Genomic DNA, 19,348 nt, shown 5'->3' with positions numbered 1-19,348 from the left:
ATATATATATATATATATATTGTATAGATTAGTGTTATATTAGATTAGTTTGGGTTATGTAAAGGTTATTTTACGGGTTTTTGAAGTCGAAATTCTGTACGTGTAACACTACGTGATAAATACTCAATGTAAGTTATGTTCTCCTTTTTAAATTAATGTCTCGTACTTAAGTTATTATTATGCTTATTTGAGCCAAAGTAATCATGATGTTGGACTAAATATTAAAGACGGGGTAATTGGGTTTTGTACCATAATTGGGGTTTGGACAAAAGAACGACACTTGTGGAAATTAGACTATGGGCTATTAATGGGCGGGATATTTATATTTGTTTAACTAAATGATAGTTTGTTAATTTTAATATAAAGATTTACAATTGGACGTCCCTATAAATAACCATATACACTCGATCGGACACGATGGGCGGGATATTTATATGTACGAATAATCGTTCATTTAACCGGACACGGGAATGGATTAATAGTCTATGGAATTATTAAAACAGGGGTGAAATTATGTACAAGGACACTTGGCGTAATTGTTAACAAAGTATTAAACCTTGGATTACATGCAGTCGATATCCTGGTGTAATTATTAAACAAAGTATTAAAACCTTGTTACAGTTTTAGTCCCCAATTAGTTGGAATATTTGACTTCGGATATAAGGATAATTTGACGAGGACACTCGCACTTTATATTTATGACTGATGGACTGTTATGGACAAAAACCAGACGGGCATATTAAATAATCCAGGACAAAGAACAATTAACCCATGGGAATAAACTAAAAATCAACACGTCAAACATCATGATTACGGAACTTTAAATAAGCATAATATATTTTATTTCATTTTTCCTCGTACTTTTATTTATTGTCATTTTAATTATTGTTATTTATTTTATATTGTTATTTAAATATCGTCATTTACTTTACGCTTCGCTTAAAATATAAAATCGACAAACCGGTCATTGAACGGTAAAACCCCCTTTTATATATTATTAATATAATATATTTTGTACGAATATAATTGTTTAAAATATAGTGTGAAATAAGCCAGCTCCCTGTGGAACGAACCGGACTTACTAAAAACTACACTACTCTACGATTAGGTACACTGCCTATAGTGTTATAGCAAGGTTTAGGTATACCCATCTGTAAATAAATAAATAACTTGTGTAAAAATGTATCGTATTTAATAGTTTTTGCTAGTAAAATATACACTATTTCGTACCCCCACGCTACGACATCAGTCCCACTTTTAAAATCTAATATTTTTGGGATGAGAATACATGCAGGTTTTATAAATGATTTACAAAATAGACACAAGTACGTGAAACTACATTCTATGGTTGAATTATTGAAATCGAATATGCCCCTTTTTATTAAGTCTGGTAATCTAAGAATTAGGGAACAGACACCCTAATTGACGCGAATCCTAAAGATAGATCTATTATGCCTAACAAACCCCATCCAAAGTACCGGATGCTTTAGTACTTCGAAATTTATATCATATCCGAAGGGTGTCCCGGAATGATGGGGATATTCTTGTAGAGACCCGTAGAACGATGATTATATAATCGTCATGTAGAACGAAGATAAACGATGTAGAAGGATTCGCAGAACGATGATTATACTCGAGGTACAGAATGAGATGTTGAGGCATGGATTGTTGATGGTACTAGTGCTGTTACTAATGGTACTGTTGGTGCCGGTGATGTTGCTGAAGCTGGTAAATTTTGCACCATATTCTCCAGATTGATTACTCGAGCGCGAAGTTCATTGACTTATTCTATTATTTCGGGATGATTGTCGGTCAGAACGAGCGGATGAATAAGGTTTAGAATTGTGGATAGAATATAATCGTGTTGAGCTATTCTGGAAATGAGGCTGAAAATGGTATTTCGGATAGGTTCACCGGTAAGTGCTTCGGGTTCTTCACCAAGAAGGGAATTTGGTTGGTGGAAGGGATCGTCTCCTTCACGTCTCCATTGATTAAGTTGACTACGAACCCATCAGATGAATTGGGGATGGCTGATTGATTGATTCATTCTGGTGACACCGCTTTGGGAGCTTAGGTGAATATCCATGTCGGAATAACTATCGGAATAGCTATCGAAATCTAAGGGACTCGAACTGGTTAAGGGATTCATCTCGTACTATCAGATGAAGGATTTTTGATAAGAAATAGATTATAGAATTTAGATTAGTATCCTGCAATACATAATTTACAGATGCATATATATTACTAAAATCTCATAACTTACGGAGGAATCTACAGAAGCTGTCAGGCAAAGGTAACAATAACAGATACGCTAAGATATGAATTTTGTCTATACACCATTCATGCAATCAATGCAGTAAGATGTGTCTAGACTAGGAATGATAAGCAGGTAATTTCGTAAGGATAATAAGTAGATGATTTTTGACACGAATGATAAGAAAAACTTTTGACATGCAGACACGGTCGAAGTCCAGACTCTCTAATGCATCTAAATAACTATCAGTTAGACACACTAATGCAAGACCACCGCTCTGATACCAACTATAGAGACCCGTCCTAATCCATTCGGACGAAGTCCACATCGATTATAAACGATTCACAACAGTTGATTACATCACGAGGTTCTTGACCTCTATATGATACATTTTACAAACATTGCATTTGTTTTTAAAAGACAAACTTTCATTTACATTGAAAGTTGACGACATGCATACCATTTCATAATATATCTAAACTATAAATGACTTAATAATAATCTTGATGAATTCAACGAATCGAATGCAACGTCTTTTGAAATATGTTATGAATGACTCCAAGTAATGTCTCTAAAATGAGCAAATGCACAGCGGAAGATTTCTTTCGTACCTGAGAATAAACATGCTTTAAAGTGTCAACCAAAAGGTTAGTGAGTTCATTAGTTTATCATAACAATCATTTCTATTATTTTAATAGACCACAAGATTTCATATTTCAATACACATCCCATACATAGAGATAAAAATCATTCATATGGATTGAACACCTAGTAACCGACATTCACATTTTGCATATAAGAATATCCCCATCATTCCGGGATCCTCCTTCGGACATGATATAAATTTCAAAGTACTAAAGCATCCGATACTTTGGATGGGGCTTGTTGGTCCGATAGATCTATCTTTAGAGTTCGCGTCAATTAGGGTGTCTGTTCCCTAATTCTTAGATTACCAGACTATAAAGGGGCATATTCGATTTCGGTCATTCAACCATATAATGTAGTTTCAATTACTTGTGTCTATTTCGTAAAATAGTTATAAAAGCAGCGCATGTATTCTCAGTCCCAAAAATATATATAGCAATAGCATTTAAAAAGGGAGCAAATGAAACTCACCTAATGTATTTTGTAGTAAAAATACATATGACTATATTGAATAATGCAGGGTTGGCCTCGGATTCACAAACCTATATCATTCGTATTTATATTAAAACATATTCTTGTAATCGAACAATTTATTTATATTAATTTATACATTATATGTTTAATTGGTATTTATATTCAAAATGATTATTATTTATATAGTTATATAATATATCCATATTTATATGTATAATTGTTTAGTGTTATATTTAAAATTAATAATTTGTTATATGTAAATATTTATATAACTAATATTAATAAGTTTGGTATATATGTAGTTATGTAAAATATTAATAATAAAAATATTGATATTGTTAGTAATAATACTAATAGTTACAACAGTGTTTCTAATACTAGTATTAATGAAAATAATGATAATAATAATGATCCTTATTATGATAATAATACTATATTAAAATTGATGATGCTTATAATAATGATAATACTAGTAATAAAATAATGATGATAATATTAATAATAATAATAATAATAATAATATTAGTAAAATCATGTTTAATAATAATAAAAATGATAAAAATAATAATAATAATGATAATAAGAATAATACTCGATTTTATGATCATAACCTATAACATTCCTTTTTATTATGTCTATATAATATTAACGATTGTTCTTAATACTTAATATCTTAATTATATCATTAAGCGTAATCGTAATCATATTTACTCTTATCTTAATATATTTTCTTTTATATAATAATAATAATAATAATAATAATAATAATAATAATAATAATAATAATAATAATAGTAATAATAATAATAATAATAATAATAATAATAATAATAATAATAATAATAATAATAATAATAATAATAATAATAATAATAATAATAATAATAATAATAATAATAATGGAAATATAAAAGTGTATACCCTTATGTAAGCCTTTTTTTTAAAAAAAAAAAGTCCGCGCCGGGGTTCGAACCCCCGACCTCCTGCTCACTCGTCAACCCTCCAAACCAGCTGGGCTGTTGCCCCTTTTCTGAATTTATACCGAAACTAAACTTATTTAACCCATTTGTTTTATTAGATCTTCTTCTCTATTACAAACGAATCAGAATCCAACTAAATTCATAAACTCGAATACAATTTGGATTTAGAACTGTATTTAAAACAGAATCAATAAACAAATAATTAAATTAATCAAAATAACAAAAATAAATAAATAAAAATAAAATAATGAGCTGTAACAGAAAAATAATACGATGAACAATTCGATTTTTATTTTTGAATTCAAGAACGTTTTAGGTAAAACTTATAACATAAATTGTGGTTTAAACGATTCATAGAAACTTTATCCACCTTCAATTGAACTTAAATCGTTTCAGAAAACTCAAATTTAATTGAAGATCGAAGTTTTGACTTTTTAAAAATAAAAGTTTGACTCCCAAATTTGAAATGGTTATTAGGAATTGGATCATGAAACTGCACAGAAAGTATCACGACCTGTTTTAAATCGTTTCTGCATTTTTAGATTTTAAAAATCATTATGAAATTGAGCTATTGCTGAAAAGAAGCAGGAACAGAGATATTCGACAGTCTCCATTCGAAATTTTGATTTTTCTTCAATAACTTGAATTTATTATAACTTACAATTGATAATGATAGTGAAAGAGAATTGAGATATCTACATTGTGACTTGAATGGATCGGTTATATAATTTGGTTACCAAATTCAAAATCAGACACAGTAAAATAAAATAAATAAAACAAATAAAATCTTAATCCTGATTACCCACGATTTTTGACCCTATCTGTTTGGTACGTACAGAATTTGATTAAGATTGCTAACAGATTAGAGATAACAACAAAGAGATGGAATAGCAGATCGTGACATAAAGCAGAAGGTGGATTTTTTTACAAGATTTTATTTATAATTAATATTAATATCAATAAGTAGTAATTATAAATAAATATTATTAAAAGTAATATTATTTGTATTATTTAAAACAATAAAAAAAATTGTTGAGAATTATATTAATAGAAATAATGATAATGGTAATATGAATGGTCTTTTTAATAATAATAATAATAATATTAGTAAAGATAACAATAATATTATTAATGTTAATGAGAATATAACAAATTTAAATGTATAAAATTTCATATCTATATAATATATTAATATAGTATTACTCATAATACTGATATTAATATTACTATTAATATTTATTTTAGTAATATTATCAGAATATAATAATATTTATAACTATATTTTAACTTGTAATTACCTTTAATATAGTAATGTTATAATTTACTACTTGTGTATTGTTTACTTAATATATATAATTAAATATATATATATATACACTATATATATATAATAATAATAATAATCATTCATAGCAATCATATATAATTATATATAGATTCATTTTAAATTATACTTAATTATTTTGTGTCTTATTTTAAATATCCAATTCTAAGGTTTAAATTATATTTTATAATTTCCAATTATCATATAAACTATTATTTACATACATATTTATATATATACATACAACATTAATTATGTATAGATTCATATAGATATTTATTTAAGTAGTAAATTCATTATTTTATATACTCCTTTATCCATTCAATTCAATTGATTAAATTGTATTTTATTTTACATATTAATTTAAGTTATGTTTCATTACTTCTAATTATTATACATTCTTATATTTACATATATGTACATATTTATTTACACACAAAGGTTCGTGAATCGTCGGAAATAGATAATGGTTAAATGCCTTCATGAAAAAAAAAATAGTTCAAAGTTTTTGAGATTCAGTTTAACAGACTTTGCTTATCATATCAAAATCATATAAAGATTAAGTTTAAATTTGGTTGGAAATTCTCGGGTCATCACAGTACCTACCCGTTAAAGAAATTTCGTCTCGAAATTTGAGTGAGGTGGTCATGACTAACAATAAAGATGTTTTTATGATGAATATAAGTTGATAAATAGAATTTTATTATCATTGAGTAATATGGATAAAATGGTTCAATTTCTCGAAGCGTACGAGTGAAGTTATCACTATATAGTGAAATGAGAAAGACATGTTTCATCATAACTTTTGGCTAGTCATGATTGAATTTAGAAGATATGGTGCGTCATAGCTTTTGACGTAGAGGGTTGAATTTAGAAAATAAGGTTCGTCTTAACTTTTGACGTCGTCTTGATTGAATTCCGGAATTCAAGGGATATAAAGAAAATCTAGGAAATCCATAAGATCTGATTCTTCGGGATTTATGGAAATTAAGATCTCTTTAATTAAATGCGATCATCTGTCTCGATTGCCCTGTCGGATGTTTCCATTATAAATTTACCTCTTCCATTTTATTATTCTCACCATTCCTATACTTTCTTTCTTAGTTCATACATTCAAAAGATTGTGAAAATGCTTAGTCCATTTCTAATCCTTGATATTTCCTAATTATCATTCCTGTCATCCTTCTTTTCAATCTTCCCCCAGAAAATTCTGTTTACTTCTACTATTACCTCGGGTGATACTATTCTTAATTATATCGTGTCTTTATATTGCTATTCGTATTAATATCCACAGTTTGTAACATCTGTGTCGTCATTGGGCTTTATATTTTCTCTTATATTCCGGTGTTCCTGCTTCTGTCTCCTATAATCATCGTCATCCACAGTTAATGCTCTCTCTTATTTGCTGCGATTTATACCCCCTTTCTATTTCGGAGCTTCATGCTTTTGTTTTCTTTTCGCAAGTATTGGTCCAGAATTTATAGGTATGGAGTTCTGAATGAACTTAATGTTCTAAGCAAGAAAGAACGTAATAGCACGATTTGATTTGTCAAATTACCAGAATCACTGAGAATAGAACTATCAAGAATATATTTTCTTGATATGTTCAGAAGTTAATTTGAATGAAAGAGTTATGTAACATGGCACGTGATGACGATACGTTCTGTGAATCATCACGTTCCATTAGAAACTCAGCATGACTTACTGTAATATAATCACGTTGATCAAGTGTCATTATATTATACTAACTCATGCATCAGTTCCCAACATTACTTCAATAATATTCATATTTTAAGCTCGAAAGTTTACAGAATATAGAAACTAACAGTTTCTATAAGATGTAACACTGATAGCACGAAGAGATTAATGATTTCAGATAAGAATAGTTATGAAAATATCTTCAGAAATATGGAGGATATTTATAATGAAAGATACGATGATATCTTGGAATTTCTAATATCGAAGGATGGTGAAGAAAATTTGTCCGCAAGAGTTTGGAGTCAGAAGCAAGGTATTCGTTAATGACTTCAGCAGGTATTGAATCATTTAGATTCTTTGAAGTCAAACTTATTCTTTGTGATTTGTCCACGGCTTCCTTCATAGTTTGCTCAATCAGTTTTTCAGTTTCAAACTTTTTCTGAGCTTTGCCAACCTACAATTCTTTATCATCAACTTCCGATGATTAAGGTCATTTACGGTTGTCTACGGTTTCTGCTGCTTCATTCAGTCTTTTTCAACATTTAGAGTATTTGATTTGTAAACGAGTGCTTTTTAGGATTTCAGATGAAAGGTCATAACTCTAAGAGATAAATGTTATATGTTTACATATAACTGTTGATGTGGAAACGTTGCGAGGCTCACAATACAGATTTGCTGATTTCCGGTAATTGGTATGGCAATTCTCGTTACCAGATGCGGATGAGAGAATATGATGATACTTCAATAGATAACTGTAGTGATTTGTCGGAGGGATTTAAGCCCAAAGAGCATCCAGGTTGCTGGTACGTCTGCTGGTAATAAGATGAAATATAAAAGGTTCCCCTGTAACAATAAAATAGTACGCATATAAATCAAGGTTATAATAAGGTTGTTTCGAACAAAAAGTCAAAGTTGACTTGCTGGAGCTGTGACAAAATTGGCTACTTTGAAAAGGATTTGCATTGTTATTTTCGAAAATAACAATGCCAAATAAGGTAACACAGGTATGTGTTAAACGTTTACTCAGGTTCCCAGTGTTTTCAAGTGCATAACTATATGCACAAATCTTTCCTCCCGTAGATGAAGTTCGGTTGGTTCATCCTCTCGATTGAGGTGTTTTCAAGAATCATTAAATGTTTGAACGCATATTGTAATCGTCAAGATACAAACCAGGTTTAAGATGAAATCAAGTGGCAAACTTGAAGATTTGTTTAGTTTCATATGTTATAATCAATATTTTAATTCATTTTAATTGTCCAATGTTGGTAGTCCTCGATTGATAGTCCTCAGTTAGCAATTCAACAATTCATATATAATTTAATATATAATAATCGAATTAATTAATACGTATCGTGACCCGTATCCGTCTCAGACTCGATCACAACTCAAACTATATATATTATTGTAGAATCAACCTCATCCCTGTATAGAGAACTCGATCATTACTGCATATAGAGTGTCTATGGTGATTCCAAATAATATATATAGATGCGTCGATATGATATGTCAAAACCTTGTATACGTGTCCCGATATTTAAAGTGCGTAAAATAAATAACAGAAAATAAATGACGATAAATAAAGTGCGTAAAGTAAATAACAGAAATTAAATGACAATAAATAAAATTGCGAGAATGTAAATTGCGATAATCAAATTGCGATAAATAAAATGTAATCAGTTAGCTAGGACCAATTAGCTAAGAACAGTTAGCGTGGATTCTTAACACAATTTCTCATAGTTAATTAGTCTGTTTCTAACAAATTTTATTTTGTCATATGTTTTCTTCATTATGCCACTTGTTGGATTCTGATAGGTCAAAATCCGAATATGAAATTGAATAACAATGGTTATTTTGCGGTGAACGGATACGTATATCGGTGGTTGTAAGTAGGATAGTAAATGACTGTTGAATCAGATTCGAAGAATGTACAGTATAACTTATTAATGTGAAATCTGAATATTCCACGGGTATTACCTACCCGTTAAAATATTTTCACCATTAACAGTTTGTACGAAAGAATTTTTAATTACAATCTTTATGAGAATATATATACATATATATTTTCTTCAGATGTAATTATGGATTTAATGAGTCAATGTGATATTAAACTTATTTAATTTACGGTTACAACTAGAGTACATAATCTCTAAAACATTAGAAATTATATAATCGTCATGTAGAACAAAGATAAACGATGTAGAAGGATTCGTAGAACGATGATTATACTCGAGGTACAGAATGAGATATTGAGGCATGGATTGTTGATGGTACTGGTGCTGTTACTAATGGTATTGTTGGTGCCGGTGATGTTGCTGAAGCTGGTAAATTTTGCACCATATTCTCCAGATTGATTACTCGAGCGCGAAGTTCATTGACTTATTCTGTTATTTAGGGATGATTGTCGGTCGAAACGAGCGGATGAATAAGGTTTACAATTGTTGATAGAATATAATCGTGTTGAGCTATTCTGGAAATGAGGCTGAAAATGGTATTTCGGATAGGTTCGCCGGTAAGTGCTTCGGGTTCTTCACCAAGAAGGGAATTTGGTTGGTGGAAGGGATCTCCTCCTTCACGTCTCCATTGATTAAGTTGACTACGAACCCATCAGATGAATTGGGGATGGCTGATTGATTGATTCATTCTGGTGACACTGCTTTGGGAGCTTAGGTGAATATCCATGTCGGAATAACTATCGGAATAGCTATCGAAATCTAAGGGACTCGAACTGGTTAAGGGATTCATCTCGTACGATCAGATGAAGGATTTTTGATAAGAAATAGATTATAGAATTTAGATTAGTATCCTGCAATACATAATTTACAGATGCATATATATTACTAAAATCTCATAACTTACGGAGGAATCTACAGAAGCTGTCAGGCAAAGGTAACAATAACAGATACGCTAAGATATGAATTTTGTCTATACACCATTCATGTAATCAATGCAGTAAGATGTGTCTAGACTAGGAATGATAAGCAGGTAATTTCCTAAGGATAATAAGTAGATGATTTTTGACACGAATGATAAGCAAAACTTTTGACATGCAGATACGGTCGAAGTCCAGACTCTCTAATGCATCTAAACAACTATCAGTTAGACACACTAATGCAAGACCTGGTTCGCTAAGACCACCGCTCTGATACCAAATGTAGAGACCCGTCCTAATCCATCCGGACGAAGTCCACATCGATTATAAACGATTCACAACAGTTGATTACATCGCGAGGTTCTTGACCTCTATATGATACATTTTACAAACATTGCATTTGTTTTTAAAAGACAAACTTTCATTTACATTGAAAGTTGACGACATACATACCATTTCATAATCTATCTAAACTATAAATGACTTAATAATAATCTTGATGAATTCAACGAATCGAATGCAATGTCTTTTGAAATATGTTATGATTGACTCCAAGTAATGTCTCTAAAATAAGCAAATGCACAGCGGAAGATTTCTTTCGTTCCTGAGAATAAACATGCTTTAAATGTCAACCAAAAGGTTGGTGAGTTCATTAGTTTATCATAACAATCATTTCTATTATTTTAATAGATCACAAGATTTCATATTTCAATACACATCCCATACATAGAGATAAAAATCATTCATATGGATTGAACACCTGGTAACCGACATTCACATTATGCATATAAGAATATCCCCATCATTCCGGGATCCTCCTTCGGACATGATATAAATTTCGAAGTACTAAAGCATCCGATACTTTGGATGGGGCTTGTTGGGCCCGATAGATCTATCTTTAGAGTTCGCGTCAATTAGGGTGTCTGTTCCCTAATTCTTAGATTACCAGACTATAAAGGGGTATATTCGATTTCGATCATTCAACCATATAATGTAGTTTCAATTACTTGTGTCTATTTCATAAAACAGTTATAAAAGCAGCGCATGTATTCTCGAACCCAAAAATATATATAGCAAAAGCATTTAAAAGGGGAGCAAATGAAACTCACCTAATGTATTTTGTAGTAAAAATACATATGACTATATTGAACAATGCAGGGTTGGCCTCGGATTCACGAACCTATATCATTTGTATTTATATTAAAACATATTCTTGTAATCGAACAATTTATTTATATATTAATTTATACATTATATATTTAATTTTTGTTTATATTCAAAATGATTATTATTTATATAGTTATATGATATATCCATATTTATATGTATAATTGTTTAGTATTATATTAAAAATTAATAATTTATTATATGTAAATATTTATATAACTAATATTAATAAGTTTGGTATATATGTAGTTATGTAAAATATTAATAATAAAAATTTTGATATTGTTAGTAATAATACTAATAGTTACAACAGTGTTTCTAATACTAGTATTAATGAAAATAATGATAATAATGATGATCCTTATTATGATAATAATACTATATTAAAATTGATGATGCTTATAATAATGATAATACTAGTAATAAAATAATGATGATAATATTAATAATAATAATAATATTAGTAAAATCATGTTTAATAATAATAAAAATGATAAAAATAATAATAATAATGATAATAAGAATAATACTCGATTTTATGATCATAACCTATAACATTCCTTTTTATTATGTCTATATAATATTAACGATTGTTCTTAATACTTAATATCTTAATTATATCATTAAGCGTAATCGTAATCATATTTACTCTTATCTTAATATATTTTCTTTTATATAATAATAATAATAATAATAATAATAATAATAATAATAATAATAATAATAATAATAATAATAATAAAAATGGAAATATAAAAGTGTATACCCTTATGTAAGCCTTTTTAAAAAAAAAAAGTCTACGCCAGGGTTCGAACCCCCAACCTCCCGCTCACTCGTCAACCCTCCAAACCAGCTGGGCTGTTGCCCCTTTTCTGAATTTATACCAAAACTAAACTTATTTAACCCGTTTGTTTTATTAGATCTTCTTCTCCATTACAAACGAATCAGAATCCAACTAAATTCATAAACTCGAATACAATTTGGATTTAGAACTGTAATTAAAACAGAATCAATAAACAAGTAATTAAATTAATCAAAACAACAAAAATAAATAAAAAAATAAAATAACGAGCTGTAACAGAAAAATAATACGATGAACAACTCGATTTTTATTTTTGAATTCAAGAACGTTTTAGGTAAAACTTATAACATAAATTGTGGTTTAAACGATTCATAGAAACTTTATCCACCTTCAATTGAACTTAAATCGTTTCAGAAAACTCAAATTTAATTGAAGATCGAAGTTTGACTTTTTAAAAATAAAAGTTTGACTCCCAAATTTGAAATGGTTATGAGGAATTGGATTATGAAACTGCACAGAAAGTATCACGACCTGTTTTAAATCGTTTCTGCATTTTTAGATTTTAAAAATCATTATGAAATTGAGCTATTGCTAAAAAGAAGCAGGAACAGAGATATTCGACAGTCTCCATTCGAAATTTTGATTTTTCTTCAATAACTTGAATTTATTATAACTTACAATTGATAATGATAGTGAAAGAGAATTGAGATATCTACATTGTGACTTGAATGGATCGGTTATATAATTTGGTTACCAAATTCTAAATCAGACACAGTAAAATAAAATAAATAAAACTAATAAAATCTTAATCCTGATTACCCACGATTTTTGACCCTATCTGTTTGGTACGTACAGAATTTGATTAAGATTGCTAACAGATTAGAGATAACAACAAAGAGATGGAATAGAAGATCGTGACATAAAGCAGAAGGTTGATTTTTTTACAAGATTTTATTTATAATTAATATTAATATCAATAAGTAGTAATTATAATTAAATATTATTAAAAGTAATATTATTTGTATTATTTAAAATAATAAAAAAAATGCTGAGAATTATATTAATAGAAATAATGATAATGGTAATATGAATGGTCTTTTTAATAATAATAATAATAATAATAATAATAATAATAGTAATGATAACAATAATATTATTAATGTTAATGAGAATATAACAAATTTAAATGTATAAAATTTCATATCTATATAATATATTAATATAGTATTACTCATTATACTGATATTAATATTAGTATTAATATTTATTTTAGTTATATTATCAGAATATAATAATATTTATAACTATATTTTAACTTGTAATTACCTTTAATATAGTAATGTTATAATTTACTACTTGTGTATTGTTTACTTAATATATATAATTAAATATATATATACACTATATATATATAATAATAATAATAATCATTCATAGCAATCATATATAATTATATATAGATTCATTTTAAATTATACTTAATTATTTTGTGTCTTATTTTAAATATCCAATTCTAAGGTTTAAATTATATTTTATTAATTTCCAATTATCATATAAACTATTATTTACATACATATTTATATATATACATACAACATTAATTATGTATAGATTCATATAGATATTTATTTAAGTAGTAAATTCATTATTTTATATACTCCTTTATCCATTCAATTTAATTGATTAAATTATATTTTATTTTACATATTTAATTTAAGTTATGTTTCATTACTTCTAATTATTATACATTCTTATATTTACATATATGTACATATTTATTTACACACAAAGGTTCGTGAATCGTCGGGAATAGATAATGGTTAAATGCCTTCATGAAAAAAAAATAGTTCAAAGTTTTTGAGATTCAGTTTAACAGACTTTGCTTATCGTATCGAAATCATATAAAGATTAAGTTTAAATTTGGTCGGAAATTCCCGGGTCATCACAATTCTTATATATGCATCTTGTTAATGTCGGTTACCAGGTGTTCACCATATGAATGTTTTTTATCTCTATGTATGGGATGTGTATTGAAATATGAAATCTTGTGGTCTATTGTTACGATTTGATATATATAGGTTAAACCTGTAACTCACCAATATTTTTGTTGACGTTTAAAGCATGTTTATTCTCAAGTGAATACTAAGAGCTTCCACTGTTGCATACTAAAATAAGGACAAGATTTGGAGTCCATGTTTGTATGATATTGTGTAAAAAATGCATTCAAGAAACATATGTCGATGTAATATATTTCTATTGTAAACCATTATATAATGGTCATGTGCAAATAGTATATTTTAGATTATCATTATTTGATAATCTACTTAATATTTTTAAAACCTTTATTGATAAAATAAAGGTTATGGTTGTTTTAAAAATGAATGCAGTCTTTGAAAAACGTCTCATATACAGGTCAAAACCTCGCAACAAAATCAATTAATATGGAACGTTTATAATCAATATGAACGTGACATTTCAAGTTGATCGGTTTAAATGCATGGAGTGGAAACGAAAACGGATGGTTTTTGTCTTCTCTATTCAGAATGATTTCGGAAGGAGTATCGCACCTACACCACGTATGGTGCTTACTAAATATTGGCTTCGAAATGTATGTCAAGGTCAAGTTCTAACTCTAAATGCTAACATCGGCACTCTCAACGGAAAAGATAGTGAAGCATTAAAAATGAATGCTTATTGGGCATTTTTGGGGTGCCTCACTGTAATTATATTGGGTCGATAATGCCTAGTCATGCAATGCTCTTTTAGAGAATCGGTTCATCCTTAAGATTTATGTCCTCATTTGTCTTAATTTTAGAACAAACACGCTTGATTTTCAAAAGTACTTTTTCAGAAAGTATCATTTAGCCAAAATTTTCTGAAAAATTTACGTTGAGGACAAAGAATCTAAATTGTAGGTATAATCGAAAAGTTTAGTAAAATTTTAAGTTAAGAACATTTTCCGAGCATCCCGTAGCTAATTACGGTGTACTACGCCGCTATCCTACACTTAGAGGAACATTGTCTCTAATGTTCATTCTTAGATTTTAGGTAGCTAAAATCCCACACTTAAAGTTTAAACATGTCAGAAAATGTATCTAAGCTCAATATTGGGTTGGAATCTCACACTTAGTGATAAGCTTAAGATAGGGTATAGTTTAAGGATATAACAAAGCAAAATACATAAACGAATAGAAAGAAATGAGTTACTCCCCTTGGGTGCGGTTGTGAGCTGAGGATCTGAAGGTAGACTGAGTCGGAACCATCTTCTGCTCATTAGGGCGTTCTCATCCTCCATACAACATCCACCAATAACTTGCAATGAAATAATCAACGAGTTTCCTTGTCTTTTCATCATTATTCAAAGAGTCTCCACCACGGGCATTAATAACTGTCTATTACTTGTAAAAAGTGGAAAAGATCAAACTGAGACAGGTGAGTAAGCTTTAGGCCATAGACTCACTGATTTGCATTTTGATGAAAAAGTTATTTGAAAACTTGTGGGTTTCAAAATTAGGTTTTTGAAAATTCAACAAATCAGCGTATGACTAAAAAGCTTAATCCCACACTTAGAGTGTTGATTGCCTTTAATTTTAAGACTTTTGAAATATTGCAATTAAGTTCATGACAAGTAAGAAACTTTGAAAATCCCATTTTAAGTTTCACTTTCTCATTTATTCAATTATCCTAATTATCCTAATCTAACTACTACTAAAGTTATAGAAAAATAAACACACGGGTTGCCTCCCGAGAAGCGCTTGTTTTTGTTCGAGTCACGAGCCTGACTCGAGCATTATTTATCAGGAAATCTAGGTGGCTCCCTTGCATCCATCATTTGACACAAGAGGTAATATTGGAACATACCGATGAGATTGAACGGATATAGAATACGGTATGTCCTATAAGAGGAGAAGGTAGTTTGAAGTGAATGTTGTGTTTAACTTGAGGTACAACAAAGCCATCAACTTCTATTACCTCATTGATTAGAACAAGGTGGTCAAAGGGGTCCTCATCACTCCATGATGTGTATGTCATTATGTATTTGAGTGATGGTTTATAGGGTAGCCCTGACGCAAAACCCGTCTTCCTTCTTTGTGACTTCGGGTTGGTCGTAATGTTGTACTCTAATGATGGAGGTGGGACGATGTCCATTGACGTCTCCAATACGGTAACAACATTAGAAACTACTTCGATGCTAGAATCCTCCATCACTTTCTTCTCATCCGGGCTTTCCATTTCAATTTCATCATGCACCTCCTCGTCATTCCGGTTGGGAGCTTCAAGTTTAATTGGTTCAGAGAGTTCTTCAAGAACGAAGTCTTCTCTAGTCATTAAAAGATCAAAATAAGGTGGGAGTGAAGATTAGGTTGGTGTGGAGGGGTTATTCTTCTTTTCTTCTACTTCTATCTTCTTCTCTTCATTCTCGGAATAGAAGGTAACTTTCCTAGTGGAGATGGTATTTACTTCGGCATTCCCATCAGAAGGACATACAGACTCGTCAATCGTGAAGTGACTTCTTCTCCACGGGCTCTCAAGGTGATAGTCCATGAATAAACGTCAACGATCGCTTTGGCTGTATTCATGAAAGGCCTTCCTAAGATAATGGGGGTTTTCATGTCTTCTTTATAGTCCATAACCACAAAGTCGGTCGGAAAAAGGAATTTATCGACCTTAACCATGACGTTCTCAGCTTTTCCATTAGGATATCTAGTGCATTGGTCTGCTAGCTGGATGCTCATTTTGGTAGGGTTAAGGTTTCGAATTTCAAGTTTCCGACACAGTGAGTAGGGCATGAGATTGATGCTGGCAACAAGGTCAGCGAGAGAATAGATAGTACTAGATTGGTAGATAGCACAAGGAAGGGTAAATCATCCGGTATCCCCTAGTTTTTCAGGAAGAGTATTTAAGATAATGGCTGAACAATCCGTGTTCAGCGGGACATTGGGTACTTCGGGTACCTAATCCTTGGTTGATAGGAGTTTCCTAAAATACTTCCTGCTATGAGGATTTTTAGACACAGTGTCCAAAAATTTACCATCAAGCTTGAAAGATTTCATCTTGTTAGGTCTTTGCTTGAGACGGCTCAGGAATGGAATGGGTGTTTTCCCGTCGGGTTTAGGTGATGACTCAATGACTACTACCGAACGGGTATTAGTTAGTTTCTTCTCCTTAGAAGAAACTGAAGGATGGCTATGTGCCACCTTTGAGTCATTTTTAGGACAACCTATAGAATCGAGACATTGATTTAGCTGGCTTATTTGATTTTCAAGACTACTCAAGTGATTAGTCATGATTAAGTCAGCTGCGTCTTGTCTTACTGTGATCAAGGAGATGATTCACAGTAGGACGTCGTCTGGACTTGTCTCTGGTGAGGTAGTAAGTTTAGTGGGTGGGTTGTGCAGATGAGCTAGGATCTTATCGAAGTAGACAATAGAGTCCTCTTATACGTTGGCCGAATGTGGATCAGTAGAATTCTGGCATAATTGCACTTGAGACACATGTTGCGGGAGTTTCTTTAGCTCTCTGACTTCTTTGGTGAGGGTTTCTATTTGTTTGGAGAGATATTTTATGGTTTTGATAGGATCGGAGGCAGAAAGCAATGTTGCTGATGAAATGTGCTCTTCCGTGTTCCAATCGTGATGGTGCATAGTCATCTCCTAGATCAATCTCCAGGCCTCGTCAGCAGTAAAGTTCATGAAGTTTCCTTGAGAAACAACATCAAGTGTAGACTTGTTGTCCTGATTCAGACCTTTGTAGAAGGTCAAAATCTGATCAGAGCTCTCAAGACAGTGATTCGGGCATCTTCGAAGAAAGTGTTTGAATCTTTCCCATGCAGCGTAGAGTGATTCATCGCATACTTTTTGAAAGTTTACGATATCATTCCTAAGTCTGATTTGTTTTGATGGGGGAAAGTATTTGATTAAGGAAGTTGTTGCCATTTCCTCACATGAGGTGATAGAGTTGGGTTCTAACCCCTCGAACCAGGCTTTTGCATGATGAGTTAAGGAATAGGGAACAGATATAGATGAACTACATCTTGTTCAACCCCGTTTTGCTTATATGAGTTGGATAAGGAGAGGAATCTATCTAAGTGAGAGTTGGGATCGTCAATTGGTAAGCCATGGAATAGACATTGATTCTGAATGAGTTGTATGATGCTATGCTGAAGCACAAAAGACGCTCCGTTAACCTCTGGATAGAGTATCGGTCCTCATCATCCTTCTAACGAGGGTTTGGTGATGTTAGTAAGAGTGATGCGTGAGTTCATCGTCTAACTATCGGCAGGTAAGTGTGGATCTCATGGGATGGGTACAACGTATGATATCGGATAGAAGAAAGGATGTGTCAGAAGAATTCTTAGCGGTCTAAGTAGGTTAAACCATCCTAAAGGTTCACTAATAAAGAAGTCCATTTTAAACTTTTTAATTAAGCTAATACTATCTAACTACAGTAAACTAGTAACTTCTGATAAAGCTAGTCTCAGTCAAAAGGGTATCTTAAAAACTAACTAATCTAAACAGGCTCCAAATCATACTACCGTTCCCCGGCAGCAGCGCCAAAAATTAACTACTCTTATGATATACCTGAATCAGACGGTTTATTTATGTGGTGTCGTTAGGTCACAAAAGGTCAATTCATGATATCAACAGAAGCTGATTGTTTAATTTATATATGTTGGGCCTAAACCTATTCCTTCCTATGGGTTAGCAAGGGCAAATATGACCTAGGGTCGTTCCTTGAGCAGTCGAATTTGAAACGGAGCTTATCTAGATAATTTAGTAATTAACATGGGTTTGTACATAATTTAATATCCAAGACTAGTGGCCAGGTACACCTTGTGTGGAGAGGTAGGATCCTTGTGGTCCCAATAAATTGGCGACTGTTCGGAAAATCCAACAACCAAGTCAAACCGATTTATTCTAGACACAACTTTATCCGGAATATCAAATTGTGTAAAGTCTATAATTGGGTTGATTTGATTTATAATTGTAATTAAGATATTAAAGTAATATAATTAAAATAAGCTAGCTAGCATGCAGCAGCTAAGGACAGAGAAGACGTGGTTCACCATGATTTAAGATAACGTAGTGTCGGGGTGATTGCGAGACACTCATTGGATAGATATACCTTAGTGTGA

The 19,348-nt window shown here is 30.8% G+C and overlaps 1 non-coding gene across 1 annotated transcript; it reads left to right on the top strand.

Annotated features, from left to right (window-relative positions):
* Positions 1–17,994: 17,994 nt before the first annotated feature.
* Positions 17,995–18,101, top strand: LOC139850847 (small nucleolar RNA R71). Its single transcript, XR_011760225.1, has one exon. It is a non-coding gene; the product is annotated as a small nucleolar RNA R71 (small nucleolar RNA).
* Positions 18,102–19,348: the final 1,247 nt, after the last annotated feature.

Source organism: Rutidosis leptorrhynchoides, chromosome 5 (genome assembly GCF_046630445.1).
Source record: "Rutidosis leptorrhynchoides isolate AG116_Rl617_1_P2 chromosome 5, CSIRO_AGI_Rlap_v1, whole genome shotgun sequence".
Classification (NCBI taxonomy): Eukaryota; Viridiplantae; Streptophyta; class Magnoliopsida; order Asterales; family Asteraceae; genus Rutidosis; species Rutidosis leptorrhynchoides.
This window is presented reverse-complemented; position numbering and strand designations above follow the sequence as displayed.